Here is a 27,514-nt window from a genome sequence, read left to right on the forward strand (position 1 = left end):
TCACGGACCGGGGCAGGACGGCAGTGGTAAAAACGCGTTAGTCCCTAGATACCGCTGTTGGTTGAGACAGGTCTGCTTGGTAGGGACAGTGAAAAAGGGGGGCCCCCGGTATTGTGTATATGATAATTTGTATATGATAATTTGTATATGATAATTTGTATATGATAATTTGTATATGATAATCTGTAGATGATAATCTGTATATGATAATCTGTGTATAATAATCTGAATATGATAATAAGTGGATAATATATGTATGTGATAAGTGTATGTACATAGATAAATACACAAGATAAATACACAATATAAATACACAATACAAGTAGAAAATAAGCACACACGTGATAAGTGTACGTGTGTACATAGATAAATATATGAACCCACAAGTAGAAAATAAGTACACACGTGATAAGTGTACGTAAACACACAAGCACACACATGATAAGTGTACATGAACAAACAAGTACACACGTGATAAGTGCACGGTAATGTGCAAACTGTGTATGGATCAGTCATGGACATTGCTGAACCGAATGATGATTCAGATTGCTGTTTGATGTAGTACAAGTGTGGTGTGTGGGTAAGTAAAGAACAGAGGTAAGTAAGCACGACACCAGTATTGTATAAAGTAGTAGAAAACAATACTTGAATAAAAGTGCAAGTATCATACTAGAAAAAGATTTTGGTAGAATAGTTCACCATATATTATAATATAACACCTTTTAAATAACACCTCCTGGTCCCCTAGGTGACTTCTTGGAAGAAATGGACACACTGCTTAGTGCTTTCCCTTCTGATAGCTCCCCCCTGACAGTGCTTGGTGACTTCAACCTCCCCTCTGACAAGCTACATTCTTCTTCCCTCCTGTCTCTTCTTGACTCATTCACACTCACACTCAACAGCTACATCCCCACACACAAAGGAGGCAATGTGCTGGACCTGGTTTTCACCCGTCCTTCTCCAGCTACAGACGTGACTGCTACCCCACTACACGTCTCTGATCATCACCTGGTATCCTTTACCATCACTCTCCCTACCCTACCTAAAACTACCTCTCACCCCCTCGCTCTAACCCGCCGCAACCTTTACTCTGTCTCCCCTTCTTCTGTAGCTTCTGGCACTCTTTCTTCCCTTCCTGATCCTGAGTCTTTTTCCTCACTGCCCTTGGACTCGGCCACAGATACTTTCCTCTCATCTCTTTCCTCAATTATGGACTTCCTCTGCCCTATGTCCACTAAACCCAAGAAAACTTCTTGTTCTGCTCCTTGGCTTTCAGATGTGCTGCGCAACAATCGAAGAGAGCTAAGATCATCAGAGAGAAAGTGGAAGAAATCACAACTTGATGCAGATCTTGATTCTTACCGAACACTCATGGCCAAGTTCTCCTCAGATGTGACTTCTGCCAAGACTTCCTTCTACAAGGAAAAGCTTGAAGCTTCCTCACATGACCCTCGGAAGTTCCACAACATCATCTCTTCTCTGCTCAACCCCCCGGCTCCACCTTCTTCATCCTCCCTGACTGCAGAAGACTTTGCTTCTTTCTACCAGGAGAAGATTGAGGAAATCTGCCGGACCTTCACTTCAGCCCCGACTGCACTTACATCTCAGAGTATGGACTCCCCTACACCTTTGTTGTCACATTTCTCAACTGTAACAGCAGAAGAGATTCTAAAACTCATCCAGTCTTGCAATCCTACCACCTGCCCATTGGATCCACTCCCTTCCACTTTGCTGCAGACCATCTCGCAAGACCTTCTGCCCTTCATTACAACTATCACCAATAGATCCATAGCATCTGGTCAGGTACCAACTACCTTCAAGAGAGCAAGGGTTATTCCCATCCTGAAGAAACCTGCTCTGGATCCATCAGACATCAGTAACTACAGACCGGTATCACTTCTCTCGTTTCTTTCAAAAATTCTTGAACGCATTGTCTTTAATCAACTGTCTGTCTATCTCTCACAGAACAACCTCCAAGACCCCAACCAGTCTGGCTTTAAAGCAGCTCATTCCACAGAGACAGCCCTTTTAGATGTCTCTGAGAAACTACATGCTGCTAGATCAGCCAATCTCTCATCTGTCCTTATCCTCCTTGACCTTTCAGCAGCGTTTGATACGGTCAACCATAAGACTCTCTTAGCCACCCTCAGGAGTCTTGGGATATGCGGATCAGCTTGGGAATGGTTCGCTTCCTACCTGGAAGGACGCTCATATCAGGTAACATGGAGGGGAGTGACATCTGCTCCACGCAGACTCTCCACTGGAGTCCCACAAGGCTCAGTACTTGGTCCTCTTCTTTTCTCCCTGTATACTCACTCTCTTGGTGAAGTTATTTCCTCACATGGGTTCTCTTACCACTGCTATGCTGATGATACACAACTTATCTTCTCTTTCCCACCCGCAGATGCCACAGCTTCTGACCGGATCTCTGCATGTCTGGCAGAAATTTCATCATGGATGACTGCTCATCAGTTAAAGCTTAATCCTAGCAAAACTGAGCTGCTCTTCATCCCAGGTGATTCATCCCCAGGTCATGATCTTGCTATATCCTTGCACAACGATCTGATCTCCCCTTCAGCCACAGCTCGCAACCTTGGGGTAACCATGGACAATCAACTGTCCTTTTCCTCTCATGTTGCTAATGTGACTCGCTCATGTCGGTTTCTTCTCTACAACATTAGAAGGATTCGACCATTTCTGTCCACACAGGCTGCTCAGGTACTTGTTCAGTCTCTTGTCATTTCTAGACTGGATTACTGCAATGCACTGCTGGCAGGTCTACCTATGAACGCAATCCGTCCTCTGCAAATGATCCAAAATGCAGCTGCCCGGCTTGTTTTCAACCTGCCAAAGTTCTCTCATACCACCCCGCTGCTGCGATCCCTCCACTGGCTTCCGGTAGCTGCACGCATCAGATTCAAAACACTGATGCTGGCCTACAAAGCCAAAAATGGACCAGCTCCCTCTTACCTCAAAGCCCTCATCACTCCTCGCACTGCACCCCGCACCCTCCGATCTACCAGCACTGCTCGACTGGTTCCACCATCTCTCAGGGTAAGAGGCAAGTATACTACAAGACTCTTCTCTGTACTGGCACCAAGGTGGTGGAACGAACTTCCCCTAGAGGTCCGGACAGCTGAGTCACTGGCTATTTTCAAGCGGCGGTTGAAGACCTACTTATTCAGGAAACACTTCAACTAGCACTTCTTTCATTATCTTTTGCATTTAAAAAAAAAACAAAAAACAAAAAAAAAACACACCTTTGACACTTTCATTGTAACTTTGAAAACATGTTTTAAACTCATGGTATCTTAAGTATGTAACTTAGTGAGCCAGCATTAATGTATTCAATGTTAGAGATTTAAGCACTTATGTACGTCGCTCTGGATAAGGGCGTCTGCCAAATGCTGTAAATGTAAATGTAAATAATGATAATTAAGCAAAACGTCTCAAAGTATCTGATATATACTGTACTTAAAAAGCTGAAGTAGAAATAAGAAGTAAAATTCAGTGATTGTGAATTTGATTGTGATTGAGAGTGATTTTAGGCAAGCTAGGAGCAGGGTTTAGGCCTCAGTGTGAAATTAAAGCAAGAGGTTTATACGGTGGCCGGGAAGTGCAAAACAAATTAACAAAACCCAAACCAAATTAACAAAACGGAAAACACATTAACAAGTCAGACACCCCGGAAGCGGTTGGTATAATTTGTGAATGGAAACTTACCATCATCGGACGAGACACCTTTCATTCACATGTATATCTTTAATGACAGTCGTCTTGTCCAATGATCGGTAAGTTTCCATTCACAAACTATACTTACTGCTTCCGGGTTGGTATAGTTTGTGATTGGACAAGACACCTGTCACTCAAAGTATACATGAAGTTCAACAGTCTGCCACAGGGAAAAGTTGGAATGGATGGATGGAATGGATTACTGTGGATTAATTCTGTTATTTTCTTGAACGGAGAACTTTATTTAAACGGAGAACTTTACACATTACACATAAGATTCCATACCTGTATATCTTGAGTGACAAGTGTCTTGTCCAATGATCGGTAAGTTTCCATTCAAAAAACGATACACTACCGTTTCTGGATTGTCTGACTTGTCGTCGTGTTTTCGGTTTTGTTAATTTGGTTTGGGTTTTGTTAATGTGTTTTCCGTTTTGTTAATTTGGTTTGGGTTTTGTTAATTTGTTTTGCACTTCCCGGCCACCGTAGGTTTATATTATATGACTACATAGTCAGAAAAATTATGGTATTATGTAAAAGGGCAGAATAGACAAATTTGAATAGATCAGTTCATGTATGTGTGCAGTCTCCACAGTGTGTCCAGTATGTAGTCATCAAAAAATAAATGAATAAATAAATAAAATGAACAAATAATAATATCGACAAGACAAAGACCAGAGTAATGATTATTATGTTTATGAAGTATTGCATGGAGTGTTTGCATTAATGTTTTGTTTGTGCTGTAACTGTAGGAACAAGAATTGTGACATTTCACCACGGTTGGGTGTTTGTGCGCTCTTTCCAGCTCTGACAGCGCGTGCACGCTGCGTGCGCTTGTGCTTTTCCATGGAGCGTGCGGACGTGCGTAACGCAATCCAGTCTAGGAGCAGTGTAATCTCCCTTATGGCATTTGTCTGGTTTTAGTCTGTAGTAACAAGTAACGAAGATGCTTAGTGGAAATATAACGGAATAAAAGTGGAAAGGGTAAGTTCAAAAATTCGGACGTATGTAAAGAAGTTCTTGCACTCTGTTACGGTAGAACACGGCACGATACGCACGATTCAGCGCATCCGGCTACACACACAAAGGATTGCATGAAGAGCAGTTAATATCCTGAGTAAAACGAGAAAAGAGAATTATTTTGTTGCATTTTATAGTCAAGAACAGTCATCATCATCCTGCGTTTGAGTTATAATTATGTTGGCTTTGTAGAAGCCAACATTCTGATTTCCTTTATTATTATTATTATTATTATTATTATTATTATTATTATTATTATTATTATTCTTAGCCACAAATTTATCAAGAGTAACTCGTCCTAGGGCTTTCGAGCCACATGCACCAAATTCGGATATGTCGTAGTCCCTGGTCTGAAGTTTGTTGCTACTACTTTTCTAAGCGATCGGAATTCCGGCATTCCCGGTACGGAAGCTCAAAGTGGCCTTTTTTCGTATCCGCTTCCATTATAAACTTTGGAGGTTTATAACTCGGCAAGTTTTCGAGCGATTTACACCAAACTCGGACAGGTTCTTTAGGACGTTACTCCGGACAAAGTTCCGGACTCGGCGTTCCGACGGAACTTTCGGTTTTCCCGTAGTCGACGATGGAACGTCCCATAGACTTGAATGGGGAATTCCTAAAATTCCTCTAAGCTTTCACACACGCAGCGTGCGCAGAGCTCAGGCACGGCTTCTCTCCTGTGTTCTATGCAGTATAATAATAAGTAGAATCCCATAATGACTGCAGTATTGACATGAAATGTCCAAACCCTCAGTAGACACTTTTTGCCAAAAGTATTGGCACCCCACCGGGTATTCTGGTGACGTCACGTGACGTCACGTGTAGCCCCGCCCCCAAAATAAGCTAAATCAAAAATTAGCACAACATGGACATGTCATATATCAAAACACTCAGCACAATGAGGGGAACTGCCCCACGTGTATTTTGGTCACGTCACGTGACGTCACGTGTAGCCCCGCCCCCAAAATAAGCGAAATCAAAAATTTGCACAACATGGACATATCATATATCAAAACACTCAGCTCAATGAGGGGAAGTGCCTCACGTGTGTTATGGTCACGTCACGTGACGTCACGTGTATAGCCCCGCCCCCAAAATAAGCGAAATCAAAAATTTGCACAACATGGACATGTGACATATCAAAACACTCAGCACAATGAGGGGAACTGCCCCACGTGTATCTTGGTGACGTCACGTGACGTCACGTATAGCCCCGCCCCCAAAATAAGCGAAATAAAAAATTTGCACAACATGGACATGTCATATATCAAAACACTCAGCCCAATGAGGGGAAGTGCCTCACGTGTGTTATGGTCACGTCACGTGACATCACGTGTAGCCCCGCCCCCCAAATAAGCGAAATCAAAAATTTGCACAACATGGACATGTCATATATCAAAACACTCAGCCCAATGAGGGGAACTGCCTCACGTGTGTTATGGTCACGTCACGTCACGTGTCGTCACGTGTTGTCATGTGAAAATCCAAAATTAGCACAACATGGACATGTGACATATCAAAACACTCAGCACAATGAGGGGAGCTGCCTCACGTGTATTTTGGTGACATCACGTGACGTCACGTGTAGCCCCGCCCCCAAAATAAGCGAAATCAAACATTAGCACAACATGGACATGTGACATATCAAAACACTCAGCACAATGAGGGGAACTGCCTCACGTGTGTTATGGTCACGTCACATGACGTCACGTGTAGCCCCGCCCCCAAAATAAGCGAAATCAAAAATTTGCACAACATGGACATGTGACATATCAAAACACTCAGCACAATGAGGGGAACTGCCTCATGGGTATTTGGATCACATCACATGCTCATGTCCGCTCGCCTCCAAAAGTATTAGCACCCTAGCGGTCCAGTAGCTTTCACAATCTTTCTGTCCACTTGCCTCCAAAAGTAACACTGGCCCTTATGTCCACTCGCCTCCAAAAAGCACCGGCCTTTGCGAATACTTGCACCGTCAAAGCCAACATCAAAGTTTGTCTCGACGAACTTTACAAATCTAGTTATTATTATTATTATTATTCTTCTTAGCCACAAATTTATCAAGAGTAACTCGTCCTAGGGCTTTCGAGCCACATGCACCAAATTCGGATATGTCGTAGACCCTGGTCTGAAGTTTGTTGCTATTACTTTTCTAAGCGATCGGAATTCCGGCATTCCCGGTACGGAAGCTCAAAGTGGCCTTTTTTCGTATCCGCTTCCATTATAAACTTTGGAGGTTTATAACTCGGCAAGTTGTCGAGCGATTTACACCAAACTCGGACAGGTTCTTTAGGACGTTACTCCGGACAAAGTTCCGGACTCGGCGTTCCGACGGAACTTTCGGTTTTCCCGTAGTCGACGATGGAACGTCCCATAGACTTGAATGGGGAATTCCTAAAATTCCTCTAAGCTTTCACACACGCAGCGTGCGCAGAGCTCAGGCACGGCTTCTCTCCTGTGTTCTATGCAGTATAATAATAAGTAGAATCCCAAAATGACTGCAGTATTGACATGAAATGTCCAAACCCTCAGTAGCCACTTTTTGCCAAAAGTATTGGCACCCCACCGGGTATACTGGTGACATCACGTGACGTCACGTGTAGCCCCGCCCCCAGAATAAGCGAAATCAAAAATGAGCACAATATGGACATGTCATATATCAAAACACTCAGCCCAATGAGGGGAACTGCCCCACGTGTATTTTGGTCACGTCATGTGACGTCACGTGTATAGCCCCGCCCCCAAAATAAGCGAAATCAAAAATTTGCACAACATGGACATGTGACATACCAAAACACTCAGCCCAATGAGGGGAAGTGCCTCACGTGTGTTATGGTCACGTCACGTGACGTGTCGTCACGTGTCATCACGTCAAAATAAAAAATTAGCACAACATGGACATGTGACATATCAAAACACTCAACACAATGAGGGGAACTGCCCCACGTGTATTTTGGTCACGTCACGTGACGTCACGTGTAGCCCCGCCCCCAGAATAAGCGAAATCAAAAATTTGCACAACATGGACATGTCATATATCAAAACACTCAGCCCAATGAGGGGAAGTGCCTCACGTGTGTTATGGTCACGTCACGTGACGTCACGTGTATAGCCCCGCCCCCAAAATAAGCGAAATCAAAAATTTGCACAACATGGACATGTGACATATCAAAACACTCAGCCCAATGAGGGGAAGTGCCTCACGTGTGTTATGGTCACGTCACGTCACGTGTCGTCACGTGTCGTCACGTGAAAATAAAAAATTAGCACAACATGGACATGTGACATATCAAAACACTCGGCACAATGAGGGGAACTGCCTCATGTGTATTTTGGTCACGTCACGTGACGTCACGTGTAGCCCCGCCCCCAAAATAAGCGAAATAAAAAATTTGCACAACATTGACATGTGACATATCAAAACACTCAGCACAATGAGGGGAACTGCCTCACGGGTATTCGGATCACGTCACATGCTCATGTCCGCTCGCCTCCAAAAGTATTGGCACCCTAGCGGTCCAGTACCTTTCACAATCTTTCTGTCCACTTGCCTCCAAAAGTAACACTGACCCTTATGTCCACTCGCCTCCAAAAGCACCGGCCTTTGCGAATACTTGCACCGTCAAAGCCAACATCAAAGTTTGTCTCGACGAACTTTACAAATCTAGTTCCTCTTAGTAACAACGTCACGGACATGCACAGCTTCGCCCAGTATTACGAGCACCGCTAGGGGATGAGGCTGCATTAACTTCATTGTAACTTTTGTGCATTAGATCCTCTAAATACACGGTCATGTTTTATTTATTAAGCACACACACAAAGCATAATATGATTTATAGTGGTCGTACAAGTGTGATGAAGGTGATTGTTACCTGAACTAGGCGGCGCTAGTTCAGTTGGTTTACTTGCCTTTAAGCTCTTCCTTTTTTTCCTCACTGGAGTGATTTCTTTCATAACAAATATTATAGATTTTCATATTCATAGATTCCCAAGAATCCAGGGGAGTTGGAATATCTCCACCGTATTATCCACATCACTTTGCTCGCCTCACAATCATCACTGTTCTGACCGGAAACCGTAAGTAGAAGTTCATCTCCCACTTTTTATTGGAGGATTAGAAAACTACAATTCGGTGTCAGAATTGTAGTCCAGACTCCTAGGAATAAAACAAGGCCCCACATGAGCCAATAGGTGCCCGTAGAGTAGAGATAGACAGCTTAAAGGCCAATGACGGTTCTCCATTGTATTCAGAACACCTTCCGTTTGTTTGGCAGTTGTGTGTGTGTGTGTGGCAGTTGAGGTGATAAGGGCCATCTGGCAGGGGGGGGGGCTGCCAGTGATAACAATTCTTAAGGTGTATTGCGCAATCCTAGAACACACACACACAGAATAGCTTTCCGTGTTTTTCTTGAGCAAATACTACTGCTTAGTGTAAAATATTCATATAAAATCCACTCTTCGGTCTCTTTGACTTTAGAAAAAATGTTTTTTGGAAGCTAAGACGTGTGGCTATGATCTTGAGTTCTTCATTAGCTCATGGCTTGTGTTTACTGTAGTGTTTTATTACAGCAAAATTATTTTGGTGGAAAATGAAACCTCCATTCTAGCCTCTGTAACTCTGTGCCAGTAAGGCCTTGAATCGCCCTGATACGTGTAACCAAAACAAGAGATTGTTTTCTTTCCAATCTGGGGCATTCTCTAACCGACTAGAAGACACACTATTACATGATGTTATAAATGAGGCGTTAGATGAGGAATAATAAACCTGTTGGGAGAAATTACAGAGTGACTGAAACAATTTAAATTTAATCTGGATTGGATTAATTAATTAATTGAATAACTGGTATTTATCTGATTGATTAGTGAATTAAATTATGGGATGGGTCAATACTTGGTTGATTATGTAGTTGATTGATTTTAATCCATTGTTAAGTATAACTATTGTAAGAAATAAAAAATGCGTAGTGTAAAAATAAGACGATGATGGTGAAGATCTTAATGAAGAACAAGAAGTTTATTCCAGCATAGCAGTGACAAAATACATGACGTACTTTGGGTTCATCGGAGTCAACAAGAACCCAGAGCAAATCCTGCTCAAGCATTATATACAGTTTTCCCTTTTGGTAATTTAAATGAAGTTCCGCTTTGAATGTGTGTTGAGTGTAAGAATTGAATGTCTCCCAAATGGCTGGGCTGATTGTCTTTAAATGTTAATCATGGTCACGTACACCTTGTCTTGGTATTGTTACAGTTGTTATCAACCAAGTGGTCACTTTAAATGGTAATCGTGGCCACGTAGACCTTGGCTTGGTATTGTTATCAACCAAGTGGTCACTTTAAATGGTAATCGCAGTCACGTAGACCCTTTGTTCGTGGTGATGCTTAATGTCCTGCTGCCGTTCCCATATTTATAATTGAATCAACTTTATACGTTTAGAGCCCTAAACGTATTACCTTATGATACTTAAACCTTTTTAGGAATGAGCTCTTTTAGATGTGTACCTTGGAGTGGAATTTGGGTGCAATTTCTGTAATTTCTTACAGTCCCCCCTTTGATGCTTTTGGCCCTGAAGCATCACATCACTTCCTTAATACAGATCACACCTCCCATTTTGGGCAGGTGCCCAGTGTCGGTGAAGCCCTGCCTTAGGTTGTTCCCCTTCGGCCCTCAGAGAATCTTACCCGTCATAGAAACTTCACCTCACGCACACTGGTTTTAGCTCCATTCCATAAGGCAAACTTATCACAGGTTTTCTTCTTAAAATTTGGTTCTATGTAAAATATTACTTGGGTTTGGAGCAGAGACATTCAGAAACCATCACAGCCAACGGGAACGTCTGAGATTGATCATTGAATTATCTGCAATCTGCCATTTCAGTATGGTACACATACAACATAACATAATGCATTGACAAAGAATGAGAAAGATGCATACACAAACTGCAGTTTTGAAAGTTACATCTCAAATCAGATCATAATATGCAATAACCAAATTATCATCATGCATTTGCATAGTCAAAACATTATCTTTTCCTAGAAGAACCTTGTTGAGCTTTGACAATATGGTCATCCTTTCTTTGCATTATGACATAATGACATTAACATATTCTATAATAACATATTATTATATATTTTGGTAACTCCAAATCAAATTCTGGTACATCTTCCTCAAAGACTAATTGTCTGCTGGATTCAATACATTGTCTGTAGAGTGAAATTAACATATGGAAAGTAATATTTTTCTATGAACCAAGCTGTTTCTGGAATTACACAAAGTAAAGTAACCTTAATCGGACCAAGTGCTATCATGTGGTTATCATTAACAAAGATAGAAAAGTGATCATGAGTTGTGGTGACATGTTTTCCTGTGTGAAACTATTACTCTTGTAAAATTATTGTGGACATGTGTTAGATTGATTTCACAATTATTCATAATTCACAATTGAATTCATAATTATTCATTGATTTCATACCTCATAATTAGTGTGGGGTGCCCCAGATAATGGTTGTTTTTCCAAGGCATCAAACTCGCAAATAAAACCAATGTAGTTTTGTCACAGCGTTCTATGTCCAATCCTCGCCATTCTCCTGATGGTAACTGTGTGATAAACCTAAAAGTCCTTAAAGTCCATTCTTTAATACATTCTTCTGTAATATTCCCAAATTGTCCATGCTTAGAATCCTTTCAAACAATCTTTCCAATCCTTACAAATCCTTGGGATTGTTTACTTGAAGATGTTCTCTGAGGTGGTGATGAACTGGTTGCAACAGCACTGTGATACCTTAGGAACGCTGTTGTCAAGAAGACCTCATACATTCCTGTTACACTGTTCATCTGAGTCTGGAGGGTCATGCTGTAAGGTTCACCAAGACCGGAACATGGATCCATTGTAGATAAGCACTTTGGGACAACGTTGGGCACTCTTGTATCTTTAATGCTGTCACGAGAGCTGCCATCCTAGTCCATCTGCCACCCCCACATCTTTATTTCTTTTTGACCTGAAAAACACTTGAAAACATAATGAATTTATACCCCCCCCCCTTTTTTTTAACACAGCACACAAAAACATAAACGCCTATTTACATGGACCTTATGACTGCCATCAGATTTTTATGATATTAATGGATCTATGTGGAATTATCTCTTACCAGGTTGTTGGTTTTTAGTTTTGTGCCAGAGCTTCTGATGTAAATCACTGCCTAGTCTCTCACAGTGAGCAGACCATGGGCCCTCATTTTGGTAATTCTTTACCACAACGTCATCACTACTTTCAAATTTGTGATGGTGCACATTCTGACCAGAATGCATTTTGTTTTTCTGACTTTGCCAAATTTGTTGAGTGGCTTGGTGAAAAACAGCAGGCAACGAGTCACACACATTTTTGAGCTCCTTTCTCAGTCTGTTTACTGTAGCCTGTAACTGGTTTAAATCTGTTTTTCGGCCTGTTCTCTTAAGGGAAAATTTGCATTCCCTTGAAATATGTCCCTCTTTGCCACATGAATAACACACCAGGGGGTTATCAGGGTTACGAGAGAGTAGTCTTTCCTTTCTATCTTCAATAGTGTAGTTCTCATTTTTCCAGGAAACCTGGCAGGCTTTATTCTTATTGAGATTTTTAACACCTACTGCTGACACAGGACGGGATCTCTTTGCGTTAGCATTGTTGTTGAAAAACTGTGTCATTTTAGCAATGATGTCATTATAATCAGAGAGATGGGTTACAAACATCGACACAGCAGAACGGGTGAGAGAATCACATTTGTTAATCAAAGCAGATTTAAAACTGACATCATTCGGTGTGATGTCAGGATTGCCACTGAAAGTTTTAAATGTCTCCAATAATCGCTCTGAAAATGCCATGGGGTGCTCCCCTTTCCTCATGTGCACATCCGATATTTTATCCCAGTCAACTGACATTACACCTAGGACTTCAAGCAGTGCCTGTTTCCTCTCTAACTTATTGGCAGTTCTAGTTTTGACTTTCTGATTTAACGCTCCAGACAAAGTGTCAGGCAAACACACAGTTAACAACACACACGCATCACCATCTGTAAATCTGTAAATGTCAACATATAGCTCGAAAACTTTTAGAAAGTCTAATGGATCTTGTTTGGCAGGATCAAATTTACCAATACTTTTAATCACAGCTTCGAGCTCATTGGGTTTAAACCCTCTGACCATAGTAGAGGTCACTGGTTCCTCCGCTCCTTCATTAGCACGCATAGTTGTAGTCAAGTGAACTGGAGCCATGGGGAACTTAACTGTACAGTCAGAGTATTGACTCCTGACTGAATGAGAATCTCTTTCTGAGTTCTCATCACTGTCTATTTCAGGAACCTGATTACTCCACATGCCACATACAGATGTCTTACTGATGCTAGTTTCAGTTGTGCTATTTTTTAACAGGAATTGACAAGCAGACTTTGCTTCCTCTAAATCTTTGAACAATGTTTCCACAGATGAACTAAGCATGCTGTTGTTAGTTTTAAGGCGTGCAATCTCACTCTGCATCCTAATCTTTTCTTCTTTCCAGAGTATTCCATTAATCTGGTAATCTCTTTTAGAGATAATCCCTTCATCTAGTCTAGATTGCAGTTGCTCATTTTCAGCCTTTAATGCATTTAAAGTCTTTCTAGTGACTTTGTACGATGCAAGAACTGCTTGCAGTGCATTGGCAATCTGTCCTTTTTTGCTCTTGGGCATTTTAGGGTCATTTTCAAACTTAGAAATAGCCCACTCATACGGTTTATCAACAATGTTCTCTATTCCATCAAACATTCCCTGAGAACCGTGTTTAGCGATGTACTTAACAATCAGCTGTTCCATTTTTACAAACTCACAGCTTTCCTTAAATCTTAGTCTTACAACTATACACAATTTCTGTGACTACAGGTTGTCTAGTTAACTGTTAGTCTATTTATTCACAGCTCCAGTACTTCGGACACAAATGAACAAAACAGCCACAATACTTCGGGCTTTTGAACTCAAAAAGTCTCACTGCTTCGGACACAGGCACACTCCGTCTGGCCTTGAGTTCAACTATAGTAACACTTCACAACTCACACACACTCACCAACAGTAACACTCACAAACAATAACCCTCACAAACACTTTCAGTCGCAAACAGTAACACTCACAAACTCACAAACAGTTTAAAATGTAACACAGTCACAGTACGTCGGGTTTTATTTGTTATATTTTAAAACAGTCTTAGCCACAGCACTTTTGGACTTAAAACGTTAGTTTAACACTGTCACAGTATGTCGGACAAAACCACAGTACGTCGGGTTTCTTTGCGTTAAAACCTAACCGTTTATTTAACCACAGTACATGGACTTAAAACGTAAGTTTAAAACACTGTTACAGTCTGAGAGACAACACCACACTACCTCGGGTTATTGCTTTAAACTCTACAGAGCCGCAGTACGTCGGGCTCTTTACACTATCACTGTTTCACTTACTTTAGAAACACTTTTAGCTATAATTCAACTGCCACACTGCGTCGGGCTGATTCAGTTACTTTAGAATCTTAACAGAATTATAACAACCACACAACAAGTTTCAGTTCCTTTAGAAACATATCAGCTTAAGCACTTTGCTTCAGTTACTTTAGAAACAACGATTCACATACAACTCTGTCACCACACTGCGTCGGGTTAATTCAGTTCCGTTAGAATCTTAAACAGAAATGTACAGAATAGGCTTAACAATAATAATAACTCCTCCTGCTTATGATCAGTAAACTCTACTCTATGTTTTATTCTACACTAAAACATTTCTTTTCTAGGTTTTTTTAAACGAGGGGGTTCCCTGAATCAAAAACAGCGTAAAAGAAGAAAATACCGCTTTTCTTACCTTTCCCCACTTTTTTTTTTTTTTGGAATCCAAAAATTTTTTTGGGTGGCTCGCCAATGTAAGAAATAAAAAATGCGTAGTGTAAAAATAAGACGATGATGGTGAAGATCTTAATGAAGAACAAGAAGTTTATTCCAGCATAGCAGTGACAAAATACATGACGTACTTTGGGTTCATCGGAGTCAACAAGAACCCAGAGCAAATCCTGCTCAAGCATTATATACAGTTTTCCCTTTTGGTAATTTAAATGAAGTTCCGCTTTGAATGTGTGTTGAGTGTAAGAATTGAATGTCTCCCAAATGGCTGGGCTACACCTTGTTGTCTAGCTGATTGTCTTTAAATGTTAATCATGGTCACGTACACCTTGTCTTGGTATTGTTACAGTTGTTATCAACCAAGTGGTCACTTTAAATGGTAATCGTGGCCACGTAGACCTTGGCTTGGTATTGTTATCAACCAAGTGGTCACTTTAAATGGTAATCGCAGTCACGTAGACCCTTTGTTCGTGGTGATGCTTAATGTCCTGCTGCCGTTCCCATATTTATAATTGAATCAACTTTATACGTTTAGAGTCCTAAACGTATTACCTTATGATACTTAAACCTTTTTAGGAATGAGCTCTTTTAGATGTGTACCTTGGAGTGGAATTTGGGTGCAATTTCTGTAATTTCTTACACTATTGAATTAAAAGTTGTATTTTTTTGTACTTATACTTTGAGATCCTAATATCTGCCTTGTTTCTCTTGAGAGCCATACTAGAAGGACTCCTGTACAACCACGTTTACCAGAAAAAGAGCAAACGTTCAGCTGAAGTAGTCAACAGTACACAGAAATCCAGTACCACGTGACAGTGCCACAAGGGTGAGATAGGGGGCATGATGGAGAAGGGAAAGAGTCTGATTACTCCAGCTACAATTATAATAATGAGGCACAAGGATGCTGAAAAGGAAATCAGAAAGTACATGAAAAAGTGGCAAGACCGGACAAAGGGAGAATTGCAGTGGCCTGAAAGTGGGACATTTGATAAAGGGAAATGTAAAAAGATGAAGGAAAGAATAGAATGCTGCGGGGAAGCGAAAAAAGAGAGTATAGATAAAATTATGAAGAAATGGGAGATAGTGGAGTGGTTTGAACAGGAAGGAAAGAGAAGAAGGGAAGAGAAGCTAAAAAAAAAAAAAACCACAGAGTAAAGAACAGGAGAAAGAGAAGGCTACAGCGGGTGGAGCAGCTCATACCCCCGCCGTACAACGAACAAAAGAAGCCCGATTATCATGGAATATACCCCGTAATAAATACGGGACAGGAAGGTGAAGCACAAGAAATAGAACTGGAAATCACGGGTGGACAAGTCAAAGGACTAATCCGACAAATGTCAGCAGAAAAAGGAGATACTATGAACAAGTATGAAGAGCCCTATCATCCTTCCTCAGAAGAAGGTAGCCAGAGGGAGGAGAATGAGATTCTAAGACACAAAGATGAGAAAAAAAGGGAGCTCAGAACACCCAAGAGAGACTACAAAAGAAGAAGGAAAAGAAAATCAACAGGAAATGGACAAAGGCGGTGAATACCAGTTGCACTGGGATGATCAGATAGAAGATATTAATGCCCAGTGGGGGAAAGAACATCCTCACCTATCTCATCAACAGACAGAAGCTATAAACACGGAATGGCTGGCAGGGCATCCCCAATTGCAATACATACGTGCATACAGCACACCAGCCTCAAGAGAATATCAGATGAGGAGGATGGACGAGGCCTACTGGGCAAGTAGAAGGCGAATGCAGGATATACAGTGGGAAGAACAGAGTGCAGTGATGGATAGACTGCACGAATCTCTGGATAAGCTGGAAACTCACGCCAAAAGGGTCCTCATAGCGGGAGGACAAGGAGAGCACCACCGAGGGAAGGAAGAAAAAGGAGGAGTGGAAACGGTGGACGAAAGGGTGGAGAGATCTCTTGAACAGCAGTCACAGACCTCCCTGGCTACAGAAAATGAGGAGGAAGTATCCCAAGGGATGGGCCCAGAAGACGAGAAATCTCAGCCTGACAACAGAAGCATGAAAGTGAGGATAGATGGAGAAGTGCAATTAACCTCACTAGAGCAGGTAAACCTATGGCCAGGCAAAGAACAAGATGAAGCAATTAAAATAGTTCTGAAACAAAGTTGTATGGCAGATGAGACAATGCAGGAACTAAAAGAACACACATCTCACCTGGAAATGCGGGCGGAGGAGTTGAGAGGAGACCTAAAGGAAGAACAGAAGCGTGCCGAGCAAAGGATAAGAGGCCTACAATATGAAAAAGAAGAAACCACAGCAGCAATATGCAAAGGCTTGGAGAAAAGGTTGCAAGAACAAGAAGAAAAGATAGCAAAAGCAACCGAAAGAGTAAAACAAGGAAAGAGGGCCAAGCCCACCATGAGAGACAAAAGAGATAAAGCGAAGTGGAAACTACTACAGGACCGAAGACGTGTGATCACACGGTCACAGGCTCAAAGCCAACAAAGGGAGGTGGATAAAGAAGAAACTGAAACCTCCAGCGACGAAGAGGGGGAGATAGATGAGCCTGAGTCGCGTGGAGCAGCAGCAACTGAGCCGGACGAATATACAATGCCAAAGATGGCAGTACAGTATCCTCTAATAGTCAAAGGACAGCAAATACATTATGTGCCATGGACCTTCATGGATGTGACTGGATTAGTAAAAAGACTGCCAAGTGTGTGTGAAGGGGCACAGAAATGGATCACAAAGTTTGAGGAACAGACAATGGGACAGAGTCTGGCCTTGGGTGACCTGAAGGTAATCCTATACCAGACAGTTGGGAAGGCAAAAATGATAGAAATGTTCGGCCTCGCTGGACTAGGAAAAGAAGCAAACGACTCAAGAGCAGATGGAATAACCTTTGGCCCATTCAGAAACCGTCTGTGGGAACAGCTAAGGGAAGCATATCCAACTAAAGCCGATCCGGGCAAAGTGGAGAAACTAAAGCTGGATGAAGAAGAGGGAGTTGCCCAGTTTATATTGAAACTCCAGGAGTCTTGGAGGGAGGAAATGGGAGCCTCGTGGGATGAAACGCCCGCAAGTATGACTCTGTTCAAGCTCATGTTGAAAAGGGCACTGCCAGCAGAAGTTCAAGACCAGCTGGAGACGGTAGTGGGTTTGAACACTTTGCCATGGGCCACCTTCGAGGCAAACGTGATACACCATACAGAACTTCACAGGAAAAGGAAAAGGGAGGCAAAGAAGGCTGAAGAGAACTTGTTGGTGCAACTGCACAAGGCACAACTGGGGGAACTGACGAGAAACAAACAAGAAAGCCACGATAAGAAGAAGAAGGAGGATAAAGAATACACCAAACAAGCGGCAGTAATGGTCGCCCCAGCTGCAATGCAGGTAGCACCACCCCAAGATGGGGGAGCGCCACAGGTGGTGACACAGACACAGCCGGTGCACCCAACTATGATACAGTATCCCATGGGATACCCAACAAGTTATCCTGTGAATCCTCAGTATGCACCTCTACAACGTGGATGGGGACCAACCAGAGGAGGACAAGGAAGACAGCCTCCACAGAGACCGGCCTGGGGAGCAGTAGGACAGGGAAAAATCTGCTGGAATTGCAATAACCTAATAATGGAGCATTAGGAGGGGCCATGGGAAACCAAGGAAGACAACTGATGCCTGGACAGACGCCTGCTCCAACGTTTCAACAAGGAGCAGGGCAGTCAGGAATGCAACAAGCACCCGCAGCAACCCCACAAGGAGCGGGAAATTGGGCAGGCCAATGGATGGGCCCAGGGTTTCAAGGACAAGCCCCAGTACCACCTGGAGGGAGCCCACTGGGCTCAGCCCCAGGAGGAATGTGAAGAGGCCTAGAGAAGCCAGAGGGGGAGCTGGTCCAGTGTACCACCTCACTGCACCCTGAACAAGAACCAACAATTATGGTGGGAATTGGAAATGAAGTACAGGCCCCATTCCTGATTGATACAGGAGCAACATTTACAAGCATTGGAAAAGAAGGTGCAAAGCTTCCCCTCACACGTAGAGCAATAAAGACAGTAGGCTTCTCAGGAAAAACTCAGACTCTACGATTTACTGAGCCACAATGGATTACTGTAGAAGGAATAGTAGTGCAAGCACCTCTACTATATTCCCCAGACACTCCAGCTAATCTTCTTGGAAGAGATGTGCTCTGCAAACTAGGAGCAAAAATACACTGTGGGCCAACAGGAGTGTGGATAACACTTCCAGAAGTGTTAGCTCGACAATACCTAGTAGTAAGCCAAGAAGAGAAAATGACAGAACTGGACAAAGTGTATTGGATGGAAGTCAAAGACAAAAATACATCACAAATATGGAAAGAATATTCAGAATGGAAACCATGGTTAAACTACATGCTGTACGCCCAGATTGCTGTGAGGCTAGAGGACCGTGGCATTGTACCCTGAAATATGATGAAGGGGGAAAAGATGAATACGCATCGTTATGGAAAGAACGACTAGAAGGAAGAAAATATGTCATCAGCACGGACAGCATAATACTTGGTCGGCAAGGAGTAGCTGCATATGCCATACTCCCTGAACAGATTCACGAATGGTATCAAGTTGGAGACGCAGGCTCCCACATCTCCCTGATGATTGGGCAAGGTTTTGAGTCAAAAGATTTAGGGTCTATGATGAGAGAGGCAAGAAGGGTAGAGAAATGGAACGCGACAAGAAATTCTAGGGTATATATGTCAGAAGACAAAACATTTCTAAAGATAGATTATAAAGGGACAGAGCTACTACTATGTTAGTAAGTCAGCAAACAAAGATACAAGTAAGAGTAGGAGTAGAGGTACAGATGCCACAAATAGCAGATGAGGAAGTTAACAGAAAAAGATGTAGTTAAAGCATTAGATGAAGTTCCGGAACAACTATGGACTAAGCACGCAACAGATGTAGGACTAGTCAAATCAGCAGGGCTAGAAAAAATACAAATCAGACCCAATGCTCCACTACCCTATCAAAGACAATACCAGTTATCCAAACAAGCGGAAGAGGGGATAGGGCCAACTATTAAAGGGTTAGTAGAAGCAGGGGTTTTAATCCCCACTAGGAGTCAGTGCAATACTCCAATTTTTCCGGTCAGGAAGCCTAAATCAGACAAATGGAGATTGGTCCACGATTTGAGACCAGTCAATTAGATAGTGGTGGCCGAGACTCCAGTAGTCTCAGATCCACACACTTTGTTATCAAATATTCCAGTGGGAACAAAATGGTACACAGTAATTGATCTATGTTCAGCCTTTTTCAGTGTCCCATTGCACCCTGACTCTCAGCACTTGTTTGTTTGCGGTCACTTATCGTGGGCAACAGTATACTTATACAAGGCTGCCCGAAGGATATTGCGAAAGTCCATCAATATTCAACCAAGTACTGACCAGAAATCTGGTGAATTTATAAATGGATAGACTCATAGTCCAGTATTTTGATGACTTACTGATCTGTAGCCAAACAAAGGAACAATGTGTACAGGATTCAATAACAGTACTGAAGGCCCTAGCAAACAATGGGCACAAGTTTAGTAAAGAGAAGCTACAATTCTGCCAGAGAAAGGTGGAATATTTAGGACGAGTTCTAGAAGGAACAACACGAAAAATATTACCGGCTCATGTACAAGCTATACGTGATGCACCATGACCTCAAACCGTGCGTATGTATATTAGTGGTCATTCGCCCTGTGTGTGTGACATTGTGTATATTGGGGAAAGTGGACAGGTAAGTACGTCAAGTGACATACATTGTGCAACACATAGGTACGCATTCCTGTATTAGACACATTAGGTTAGGAGCGTGTGCCACCCTCTGTACGTTTTGTTTGGGGTAGGTAGTGTAGGTTAGTTAGAGCGTCGTTTGACGCTGAAGCTCTGTCTTATTACTTTTCCTTTTGTAGTTTAGGTTAGAGGGTTAATTTCAAGGTAGAGTGGTTTTGTTTTGCTTATTTCTTTGTTTTGGCACAGCTCGTGTTCCTCCCCACTGTATTGATTGCCACATACAGTGCACACCAAAGAAAATCCAACCTTATCCTTTCATGTTGTTGCATCCCATCAATACCCCTAGATACCTTCTGGGATCATAACACATTTGGCAGGGTTAGTAGGCCATGGATATGCGACTTTGCCTTAAAAGTACAACCACTTAGAGACATAATAAAAGCTACAGATCAGGCTAAGCCCAATGCACAGCTGACACGGACACCAGAAGCACTAGCAGCATTCGAGATGTTGAAGTGCACACTAGCCTCAGCCCCAGCGCTGGCTAGTCCAGATTACAGCAAACCATTTCACCTATACGTGTCAGAAAGATAAGGTTTTGTATCAGCAGTACTAATGCAGCAACAGCAAGGGGTAGGAAAGCAGCCCATTGCCTATTTCAGCACAGCGTTAGATAATGTCGAGCGGGGCATGCCGCCATGTTATCGTGCTATATCAGCAGCAGCATTTGCATATCAAAAAGCTTCTACAATTACGATGGGTCACCCCGTGACCCTGTACACAGCACATGCACTGCATGCATTATTGACAAATCAAACGTTTGTAATAACCAATGCAAGGCGCACAGGATATGATGTAATACTGTCGGCACCGGAGTTGACAATCGAAAGGTGCAACACAGTAAACCCAGCCGAAAGAATGGTGCTGCTGAGTGAAGGGACTCCACACAATTGTACAGAAGAATCTGAAAAGTTCCTGAAAGCGCGGCCAGATTTAGAGTCCCAACCTCTTTTAGGGGCACAACGAATCTTCTTTGTGAATGGATCCTGTTATCGCACCAATGAGGGAAACAAAGCAGGTTATGCAGTAATTGAATACGACTTTATTGAGAATGTATATCAAACAATTAGCGAGGGGACTGTCCCACAACCATGCTCAGCTCAATTGGCAGAGATAAAAGCGTTGATAGCAGCGTGTAAGCTTGGAGCAGGAAAAGCGTGTACGATTTACACTGACTCAGCCTATGCATATGGGGTATGTCATGTTTTTGGACCAATCTGGGCACAAAGAGGTTACCAGAGGGCTGATGGTTCTGCTATTGCCCATGGACCAGCCGTAGTTGAACTGTTAGCAGCTATACAGCTACCTGAGAAATTAGCTATTGTGAAGTGTAAAGCTCACAAAACAGATGGAACAACAATAACTAAAGGAAACGCTGCAGCAGATGAAGCAGCCAAAAAGGCAGCATTAGGGGATAGATGCATAATGGCAGTTATGCAGGGAGAAGAGCCAGATGCAGGTTCAGGAGAGATGTCAATAGAAGATGTCAGGGATGCACAAAACACAGCCAATCCGGAAGAAGTAGAACAGTGGAAAAAGCGAGGTGCATTTCAGGACAAGGAGTCAGGAGTATGGAGAGGGGGAGAGGGGTTGTGGGTAGCACCCACAGCCCTATTACCAATGTTGATAAAGGAAGCCCACGGGATAGACCATTGTAGCAAAAGGGTGATAGTAGACACTATCAGAAAAATTGGTGGTCTCCATATCTAGCCAGCTTTGTAGAAAAAATACTGAGAACATGTGAGCTATGTGCTAAAAGAAATGTCAGGAAGCATTTCACAGCCCCAATAGGACACATTCCAGAACCCCGAGGGCCGTTTCGACACTTAATGATGGATTTTGTGGATATGGCAGAAAAAGCAGAAGGGAAGCGATACATTTTGGTAGTGATTGACATTTTCAGTAGATGGGTGGAAGCAGTGGCCAGTGCCAAGAATGATGCTAAAACAGTGGCAAAATTCTTGTGTAGGGAAGTAATCCCGAGGTTTGGTATCCCAGATCAGTTGAGTTCAGATAATGGACCTCATTTTGTAAATAAAGTAATTGAGGCCCTTGCGCAAGCATTGTGCATTAATCATAAGATGGGATGTGTCTATCACCCAAGTTCACAAGGAAGAGTAGAAAGAGCCAACGGCGTGTTGAAAGAGAAAATTGCAAAAATATGCGCTAGCACCAGTCTGAATTGGGTACAGGCTTTGCCTTTGGCTCTGATGAAAATGCGTTCGCAGACGAATCGTATAACACACTCATGAAATGCTGACAGGCAGGCCAATGCCCGTGGCTTTCACACGAGGACCCTATAAGGGCCCATCGCTTGAACAGATGGAAGGCGAAATGTCAAGCTATGTGAAGCATTTAACCCATATCTACAGACTCTTGTGTTCTCAGGTTAGCTACCCCCACTGCAGTCAAGGTCGCAGAGCTTTGTGTGCAGGCCATGTCGCGCCCACAGAGAGGCCGGCGACGAGTCCAGCGACCCCTCACCTGTGCACGGTTGGAGGCGAGCCCACGGGGTGTTGTTTGACGCCTCGACGACGCCTGGTTCTGCTACACATGCATGCAACGCATGCAACTGGACACCGAGGTGGACCAGTCTAACTTCATCTGCAGGGACTTGGCTGACATACCCCTCCCCGCCGACGGCTGACACCTGGTTCACGTTGCTGAAGGACACTGATCCTTGCAAACACAGATCTAGTCCTCCCTGATGGACTGTGGGTTCATTCGTGCCATCAGAATGATTATATTCTCGCCAAAGGACTGCTTTTGCAGGTGCACACATATGAGATACGTCGTTCCCTTTGTGTGGCCTCAACGTATGGACGTAGATATAAACATGCGTATATTATTTCCCGCCATATACGGCAGGCCGCCATACGACAGTACTGTACTCTATTCTTCTGTGGATATAAACTTTGGACATCTCACACTAAAGATGTGCAGCAAGGACTACAGGATATGAAGGAACCGCCCACGTTCATATGCTCATGGACAGGAGGTGATTCAGATGCGGTTGTTCCTGTAACTCGAGACTTTCACGCTTATCGTAACAGAAACATTTGGGGCTCCCTACGCGCAGGCCGACACATTTGGGCCCCCTTGCCACGGTGGATTCAAACCATGCATTGTAATCATTATTGGTGGTGGTCATAAGGACGACTCCCATGCCATGCGAGAACTGTTTGATTTTCATGTGTTTATGCTGTATGTTTCGGTGACCCTGGTGACGCTGATTTCACTGTCGCGCTATATTTGCGGGCAGAGTGAGAATTTTCCCTCAATTTGGCATCAGGAGGGTTTTTCGCTCACTCCTGGCTCACCTTTTTGAGAAGGGCACGTGTGTTGTGGTCTACTGTGCTTATTGTTGTTGTTGGGGGGGAGAGATGTTGTATGTTTTTATGTTCTGGGTATGTTTTTGGTGCGTTGTTGGTTTTTGTGGATTTTGTGTTTTTGTTTTATGTTCTATGTGTTTTATGTCTGTTTTAGTTTTAGTTTCTGTTTCTCGTTTGTGTTAGGGTGGTCGTCGTGGTTAGGTACTTGGGTTTTGTTGAGACTTTTGCAGTCTCAGAGGGGGAGAGATGTTGTGAAAAATCCTTGAACCTTAAGAGAATACATTATACTATTATTATTATATTATATTATTATTATATTATATATTATTAACCAGAAGTCAGAGGGTGAATAAAAGAGGGACTCTTTATTATAGTAACTCAGCAGACAGGAGAAGAAAGAGTGTAAACAGGGGACTCGGGGCCATAGAACAGAGCTGACAAACACACACAGACACACACAGACACTCACACACACTCACACTCACACTCACACACACACACACACTCACACAGACACACACACACGCACTCACACACACACTCACACAGACACACTCACACACACACACAGACACACACAGACACACACACTCACACAGACACACACACTCACACAGACGAGGAACACACACACTTACACACACATTTACACACACACTCGCACACTCACATACTCACACACACACTCACATACACACACATTTACACACACACACTCTCTCACAGACACACACACACACACACTCACACACACACACATTTACACACACACACTCTCTCACACACACTCTCACACACACACACACACTCACATAGACACACTCACACAGACACACTCACACACACACACACACACACACACACACACACACACACACACACACACACACACACACTTTATTGTCAAGTATGTTTTCACATACTAGGAACACACACAGACACACAGACACACACACTCACACTCACACACACACACACACACACACACGGGGTCAAGCCGATCAGATGCGCTCAGAACATGTCGCTTGTTGTGAAAAATCCTTGAACCTTAAGAGAATACATTATACTATTATTATTATATTATATTATTATTATATTATATATTATTAACCAGAAGTCAGAGGGTGAATAAAAGAGGGACTCTTTATTATAGTAACTCAGCAGACAGGAGAAGAAAGAGTGTAAACAGGGGACTCGGGGCCATAGAACAGAGCTGTTCCAGACACGTAATGAGCTCATGGGTGATATGAAGTAGCTGGAAGCGGCGATAGGTCTCCATGACTTCAGCGGGTACTGGCCTTGGGTAGGGAGAAGGACGAGGATGGTGAGGCGAGGACCTGATAGGGCGACTAGGATGAGCTGACTGACCTGGAGGCGAAGGGTCTGAGGAGAGATAAGGGGAACTTGAGATAAGGGTAAACAATTCCAGCCTGAGCAAGGACAGGCTGGGATCATAACATGAAACATGCGATCAAAACAAAGTTGAAGCTTTTAGCAGTTTAGAGGAGCCATCAAAGAACTCCATTTTTTACTTTTATGTACACAAGCAACATTATAGTAGCAATAGCTTAACAATAGTGACAACAGTATAGCAACAATAGTTTAGCAATAGTGGCAATATACTGTAAGATGACAAATAGATAAGAGCTTTCTTTTAACATAATAACTTTTGACATAAAATCAGACTCATAGAGTGACTTATAATTATTAAAAATCATGTATAGAAGAAAATAGCAAAGGAGAAACTCACCCATTGTAGTTGAATGAAGGATTAATCTTCAGGACGTCTGGCATGGAAAAACTTAGAGGCAAATGTACAGTAACTTCGACCAGGGAGTGAGGCTCTTTTTTAAAGCACACTTTTAATAACAAAATTGTTGTTTAGATATAATTGTTATGTCGGATGAAGAAGACCCAGGGCCACAGGCCGGGGCTTCCGGATCTGGGCCCCGGGGAACTAAGGGGAGGAAAATCCATAAATGGGCATATGGGCAAAAGGTAAAGGAAAAACAAGGGGATTGTAAGGAACAGGACGTTACAAAAACATATGAGATATAAGGATAAGGTGATATGAAAATGGGTCTGTAAGGAGGGGGACCGATAAGGAGGCTCTTGGAAGCGTATATATAGAGGAGAATTTTGAAGCCAAAAAAAGTATGCGTAAAAAATCCCGTTACTCTGCAGGACCGTCCTGAGGGTTTTTTGTTTTTGCATGACGATGCTCTTCATGAAGATGCTTTTTCTTTTCTTGGGTTTTTGGGATTTCTTTTGTTACTTTTCAAATTAGCAATTTCTCTTAGAGAATTGTTGGCTGATTGACCACAATAAAGAAGTTTGCTCATTCTCATCCAGGTCTGAGGAACTTTCTCATTGTTTTAATTCGTATTAATGTTAGTGCTATCAGTAAATTAAGTTTAAGTAACAATTATATAGTATAAAAGTATTATAAAGTATATCAGTATAATTCACCCTGATATGTGCCAACTTGGAGACGGGCTCTAAGTTCCGACACGCTGATGAAACATACCAAGTTTCCACACTCGCACACTCACATACTCACTTGCACACTCACATACTCACACACATACTCACACACACACATTTACACACACACACACACACATGCACACTCACACTCACACGCACACTTTATTGCCAATTATGTTTTCACATACGAGGAACACACACACACACACATTTACACACACACACACACACTCATTCACACTCGCACACTTACTCACACTCGCACACTCACTCATTCGCACACTCACACTCACATACACACACTCACAGTTACACACTCACTCACACTCGCACACATTCGCACACACTCACACTTACACACACTCACACTTGCACACTTACTCACTCACACTTACACACACACTCACACTTACACACACACTCACACTTACACACACACTCACACACACACTCACACTTACACACACACTCACATCTACACACACTTACACACACACATTTTGAATTTTCACGTTTAGTTCAGTATTTTACCAATAAAATGCCACATCACTACGAAACTTGGTATGGTTCATCAGCAACATGTTCTGAGCGCATCTGATCGGCTTGACCCCGGTATCGCTGCTTGCAGCTATATTTAGGGGTCAAGCCCCGAAGGGGCGTAGACACCTATTGTTATCGTTAGTTTTCTTATTATTATTCTTCCGTCCGTCATTGAAGTTAATGGCAGCCCATAGAACCGTACGTAGGAAAGTTATGAAATTTGGCACACATGTAGAGGCCAGTCTTAGAAGTTACTGTAGCAGCTTTGGTGTGTCTAGCTCAAACCCTCTAGCGCCACCAACAGTCCAAAAACCCAATTGTGTGCTGAATCGTAAGGCCTGGAGGCAAAATTCTTGCAACATTAGAATCAGAATCGGAATCAGAAAGGTCTTTATGAGGGACACACACTTACACACACATTTACACACACACACACTTACTCACACTCGCACACTTACTCACACTCGCACACTCACATACACACACACACTCTCTCACACACACACACACACACACACAGACGCACTCACACTCACACACACACTCACACACACGCACACTCACACTCACACACCCTCTCACACACACAGACACACACAGACACTCACACTCACACAGACACACACACTCACACAGACAAGGAACACATACACTTACACACACATTTACACACACACTCGTACACTCACATACTCACACACACTCACATACACACGCATTTACACACACA

General features: G+C 42.8%; 1 protein-coding gene across 1 annotated transcript in view; it reads left to right on the forward strand.

The window, feature by feature from the left end:
* Positions 1-27,514, forward strand: part of LOC132842105 (GTPase IMAP family member 8) — a 611,624-nt gene that overhangs the window by 77,756 nt on the left and 506,354 nt on the right. The gene's annotated exons all lie outside the window — the stretch shown is intronic.

This window comes from Tachysurus vachellii, chromosome 3 (assembly GCF_030014155.1).
Source record: "Tachysurus vachellii isolate PV-2020 chromosome 3, HZAU_Pvac_v1, whole genome shotgun sequence".
Taxonomy (NCBI): Eukaryota; Metazoa; Chordata; class Actinopteri; order Siluriformes; family Bagridae; genus Tachysurus; species Tachysurus vachellii.